Genomic DNA, 6416 nt, shown 5'->3' with positions numbered 1-6416 from the left:
TCTCGAACAGTAGCAACCAAGGCTGGTGCATGCCTAGCCAAATCACTGAATCAGACCGTATACTTTGACACGGTCATAGAACCCTGACGCAACTGCTCAAACTCTGCGTGCCATGCATCTCTAAGACTCTGAGGAACATACTCCCTCTAGAACATATCTGAAAATTGAGTCCAAGTGAGTGAAGCTGCCTTAGTCGGACTATCCAACTCATATGCCCGCCACCACTGGTAGGCCTGGAATGCCATGAAAGAAACCCCACTGGAATCCACAATACCCATAGTACGGAGGATACAATGACAGTTTGGCAGTTGAAGTTGGCTACAAAAACTTATGGTTGATACACTACATGCTATTTCGGATGAGTTTTGGAAGAGTTTGGTATTTTGAGCATAAGCATGTAATGATCCAAATGTCCATTTTTAGTTCTAGAGATCGAAATTCGATTTTGAGACTTTCGGGAGTTTGATAATGAATTATAGAAATTATCTGAAATGTTTGGTCTAATTTCATCAAGTCGCGATTGGGTTTTTAGTGCGAAACATGAGTTAATTGTTTAACGAGCGAAATTGGTATTGTGATACGCTCAAATGACAACTTAATAATTAGTGTAAAGCGGTCGATGTCAAATATAATGACCCAACTAGGTTGAGGTCGAATCTCACATGGAATATGTGTGAAAAGGTTACTTGAGTAGTGTGAAACTTGACTTAATTTGTAATTCTATTATGTTAGTTGAAAAGAATGTTGCAATTGAGTGAAATGAAGACAAGTAGAATATTGTGAGGTTGTGATTAATTTGATTAAGGAAACCAAGGCTGTGTCCCCATGATGTAATGTAATGCTATCGGTGTTAATATGATATATTTCTAATGGAAAGTCTTTTGATATGCAAATAGTTTCTAAGTGACTACCCACTATTTCTCAATAGTTGAGTAATATTGTCACGACCCAATTTCACCTATAGGTCGTGATGACGCCCAATACTACAGCTAGGCAAGCCAACTAATAAGTCAATCGTACATTGGTTAAATTTTTATTCCAAGAAAATAATAAAATACTAACTTCTACCAATGTGTGTGCCAAAACCCAGTGTCACAAGTGCATGAGCATCTAGTAGATTATAAAAAACTCCAAATATTGTCTGAAATGAAATAGACAGAATATAAATATCAGAAAAGACACTGGTAGCTGCAGAACGGCTCAGAAAGGCAGCTCACCACTATGCCTCGGGATGACGTGGGTATGTGATGATAGGTCCTCCACTAGTACCTGTCTCAGATCCTACACAAAAAGTACAGCAAGTGTAGTATGAGTACGTAAACAACGTGTACCCAGTAAGTATCAAGCCTAATCTCGAAGTGGTAGAGACGAGATGGCCGACCTTGACACTCACTATGGGTCAATAATAATTGAAATAAAACTAGGATATTTAAATCAGCATGATTTACAGAATTTACAATAATTTATTTAATCAGCGGAAATAATCAAATTTCTTCAAATGTAACAATTCTCAATATATTAATTAAATTCCTTCAATTCAAATAAATTCTAATTTATCAATTAAATCTCATTTACATGAGTAACAATTAATTCCCAAACAAGCAAGAATAATAATTCATTAAATTCCAAGGATTTTCCAATTTATTAATTAGCTTCACAAGCTGAAATAAATTATTAAAATATCGTGTAATTATTATTATTAAGCACGATTTCTGCCGAGGACGTACGGCCCGATCCAGAGTGTCGTGTACACTGCCGAGGGACGTGCGACGCGATCCATAGATGCATCTATCCTGCCGAGGCGTTCGGCCCGCTCCACAAGAAAGGAGTACATTTTCTTACGTGCCTCCGGAAGGAGAGTATATTTATTATAAGGTAAATTCGGGAGGAGAACAATTTCTTTTAACAATTAATTGATTTAAACAGACAATCAAGCCTATGAGATTTCCATCCTTTAATATCTTTATCTAACAATTCACAATATATTCATATAGATATCAATTAATATAAATAAATCAAAGAATACAATTTACATAAGTAAGGCATGCTTTGAGTCCTAAACTACCCGGACTTTAGCATTAATAGTAGCTATGCATGGACTCTCGTCACCTCGTGCGTACGTAGCCCCCGCAATTAGCGATAATTATTTAATTTTAATCACCTATGAGGTAATTTTTCCCTCACAAGATTAGACAAGAGACTTACCTCGTCTTGCTCCAATTTAATCCACTATAAGGCCTTTTCCACGATTATCCAACTCGGTCTGGCTCGAATCTAGCAAAAATAATTCGATAAAATCACTAAATATTGTAGAAATCAATTCTATAAGAAAATACTACATTTTTAAGAAAAGATCCCAAAATTAATTAAAAATTCGCCTGCGGGGCCCACATCTCGGAATCCGGTGAAAGTTATGAAATCCGACAACCCATTCAATTACGAGTCCAACCATACCAGTTTCACTCAAATCCGACTGCGAATCGATACCGAAATCTCAAAATTTCGTTTCTATGAGATTTCTAAACTTTTCCAAATTTCAATTTCAAAACACTAATTAAATTGTGAAAACAATGATATACTTGTATATGTAGACCAAATCCGAGTTAGAATCACTTACTCCAATATTTTTCCCTTGAAAATCTGCCAAAAGTCGTCTCTGCTCAAGCTCAAGTTCGTCAAAAATGGCAAATGGGACGACTGCCCTCTTTTTATAAAACTGCACAGCAGCCTTCGGAACTAGTCCTCGAACTGGGCCTCGATCGCGGCTTCGATCACAGGCTCGAGCCTGGACCTCGGTCATAGCCTCAATCAGGGCATCGAGGTTGGGACTTCGATCATAGCCTCAATCATGGCATCGAGCTTGAGCCTTCGATTGTGACCCTCGATCTTGGGTCTCGATCCTGGCCCTCGAGCCTTGCCTTCGATCATGGCCCTCGAGCTGGACCTTCGATCATGGCCCTCGAGCTGGACCTTCGATCATGGCTTCGATACACTAGCTCGAGCCCGTACCTCGTCAACTCTGGGCTCGATACCTGGGCTCGATATCTGGGCTCGATCACAGCCCAGACTGTCCAACAGAAGAGAAAAAATTGCAGCAGTTTTTTAACTCAAATTTGATCCGTTAACCATCCGAAACTCACCCGAGGCCCTCGGGACCTCAACCAAATATACCAACAAGTTCTAAAACATCATACAAACTTAGTCAAACCTCTAAATCACATCAAACAACGCTAAAACCATGAATCATACCCCAATTCAAGCTTAATGAAACTAAGAGTTTTCAACTTCTACATTCAATGTCGGAACCTATCAAATCAACTCCGATTGACCTCAAATTTTACACACAAGTCATAAATTACATAACGGAGCTATAAAAATTTTGGAATTAGATTTCGACTCCGGTATCAAAAAGTCAACTCATCGGTCAAACTTCCAAACTTAAATTCTTATTTTTAGCCATTTCATGCCTAATTTAACTACGGACTTCCAAATAAAATTCCGAACACGCTCCTATGTCCAAAATCACCATACGGAGTTGTTGGAATCATCAAAATTCTATTCCGGGGTTATTTTCTAAAAATATTGACCGAAGTCAAACTTAGCACTTTAAGGCCAACTTAAGGAACCAAATATTCCGATTTCACCCCAAACACTTCCAAATCCCCAACCAACTATCCCCGCAAGTCATAAATCATTACAAGTACCTACGGGAAGTTTTATTTTAGAGAACGGGGTTCTAAAAGTTAAAATGACCTGTTGGGTCATTACATTCTCCACCTCTTAAACAAACGCTCGTCCTCGAACGGGTTTAGAATTATACCTGAAGTGCTGAATAAGTCTGGATATCTGCTCGGCCTCCCAAGTTGCTTCCTCGACTGGTTGGCCCCTCCACTGGACTTTTACTGCAGAAATCCTCTTGGACCTCAACTGGCGAACCTGTTTATCAACAATGGCAATTGGTTCCTCTTCATAACCCAAGCTATTATCTAGCTGAACTGTGCTGTAGTCTAACACATGTGATAGGTCGGCATGATACTTCCGGAGCATAGATACGTGAAAAATCGGATGAACTCCCGATAGGCTGGGAGACAATGCAAGCTCATAAGCAACCTCCCCAATTCGTTTCAACACCTCAAATGGGCCTATAAACCTTGGGCTCAACTTGCCCTTCTTCCCGAATCTCAAAATTCCCTTCATCGGCGAAATCTTCAAGAGAACTTTTTCACCTACCATAAATGATATATCACGCGCTTTCTGATCAGCGTAACTCTTTTGTCTAGACTGTGCTGTACGAAGTCGCTCCTGAATTAACTTTACCTTTTCCAAGGCATCCCTCACCAAATCAGTACCATATAACTTAGCCTCACCTGGCTTAAACCATCCGATAGGTGAACGCCATCGCCGACCATATAAAGCCTCAAATGGAGCCATCTCGATGCTGGATTGGTAACTGTTATTATAAGCAAACTCGGCCAAAGGCAGGAAACGATCCCACTGACCTCTAAAGTCAATTACACATGCCCTGAGCATATCCTCCAAAATCTGAATTGTCCTCTCTGACTGTCCATCGGTCTGCGGATGAAAGGCTGTGCTGAGCTCTACACGGGTCCCCAACTCACTTTGTATTGCTCTCCAGAAATGTGAAGTAAACTGAGGACCTCTATCTGATATGATGGAAATTGGCACACCGTGCAACCGAACTATCTCCTGAATATAAATCTGGGCCAACCTCTCTGAAGTATACGTAGTCACAATAGGAATAAAATGTGCCGACTTAGTTAACCTGTCAACAATCACCCAAACTGCATCAAATTTCTTCAAGGTCCGCGGCAACCCAACTACAAAATCCATAGTAATTCGTTCCCATTTCCACTCGGGTATGGTCATCTGCTGAAGTAGGCCACCTGGCCTCTGGTGCTCATATTTAACTTGCTGGCAATTTAGACACCGAGCTACATACACAACTATGTCCTTTTTCATTCGTCTCCACCAATAGTGCTGTCTCAAGTCACGATACATCTTCGTAGCACCTGGATGAATAGAATATCGAAAACTGTGTGCCTCCTCCGGGATCTTTTTCCTCAGTTCATCCACATTAGGAACACACAGACGATCCTGGAGTCATAGAACACCATTTGCACCAATAGTGACTTCCTTGGCACCACCTTGTAGTACCGTTTCACGAAGAACCACCAGGTGTGGGTCATCATACTGCCGAGCCTTGATATGTTCAAATAGTGAAGACCGGGCCACAACATATGCAAGAACTCGTCTGGGCTCTGAAATATCCAGCCTCACAAGTCTGTTAGCCAAGGATTGAATAGCTGAGGCTAATGGTCTTTCCTCTGCTGAAATGAAAGCCAAACTACCCATACTCTCCGCCTTTCTGCTCAAGGCATCTGCAACCACATTTGCTTTGCCCGGATGATACAAGATAGTAATATCATAATCTTTTAGTAACTCCAGCCATTTGCGCTGTCTCAAATTTAGGTCCCTCTGCTTGAACAAATGCTGCAAACTGCGATGATCAGTGTAAACTTCACAAGACACCCCATAAAGATAATGCCTCCAAATCTTAAGAGCGTGAACAATCGCAGCTAACTCTAAATCATGTACCGGATAATTCTTTTCGTGGGGCTTCAGCTGACGTGAAGCATATGCAATAACTTGCCTTTCCTGCATCAATACACAACCCAAGCCAACGCGCGAAGCGTCGCAATACACTGTATACATCCCCGAACCGGAAGGCAACACTAACACTGGTGTTGTAGTCAATGATGTCTTGAGCTTCTGAAAGCTCACCTCACAATCATCAGACCATCGGAATGGAGCACCCTTCTGGGTTAATTTGGTCAAAGGTGCTGCAATAGATGAAAAACCTTCCACGAACCGACGATAATAACCTGCCAAACCTAGAAAACTCCCGATCTCCGTCGCTGAAGTGGGACGATGCCAATTCTGAACTGCCTCAATCTTTTTGGGATCAACTTTAATACCTTCGCCGGATACGATATGTCCCAAAAATGCTACAGACTCTAGCCAAAACTCACATTTAGAGAACTTAGCATATAACTTTTGTTCCCGCAATGTCTGAAGCACTACTCTCATATGCTGCTCATGCTCCTCCTTACTACGTGAGTAGATCAAAATGTCATCAATAAAGACAATGACAAATGAGTCAATATATGGCCTGAATACCCTGTTCATCAGATCCATAAACGCTGACGGGGCATTAGTTAAACCAAAAGACATTACCAGAAACTCATAATGACCATATATAGTATGGAAAGCAGTCTTCGGAACATCCGAATCCCGAATCTTCAACTGCTGGTACCCCGACCTCAAGTCGATCTTAGAGAATACCCTAGCACCCTGCAACTGGTCAAAGAGATCATCAATACGCGGCAACGGGTACT

Source organism: Nicotiana tabacum, chromosome 12 (assembly GCF_000715075.1).
Source record: "Nicotiana tabacum cultivar K326 chromosome 12, ASM71507v2, whole genome shotgun sequence".
Lineage (NCBI taxonomy): Eukaryota > Viridiplantae > Streptophyta > Magnoliopsida > Solanales > Solanaceae > Nicotiana > Nicotiana tabacum.
This window is presented reverse-complemented; position numbering follows the sequence as displayed.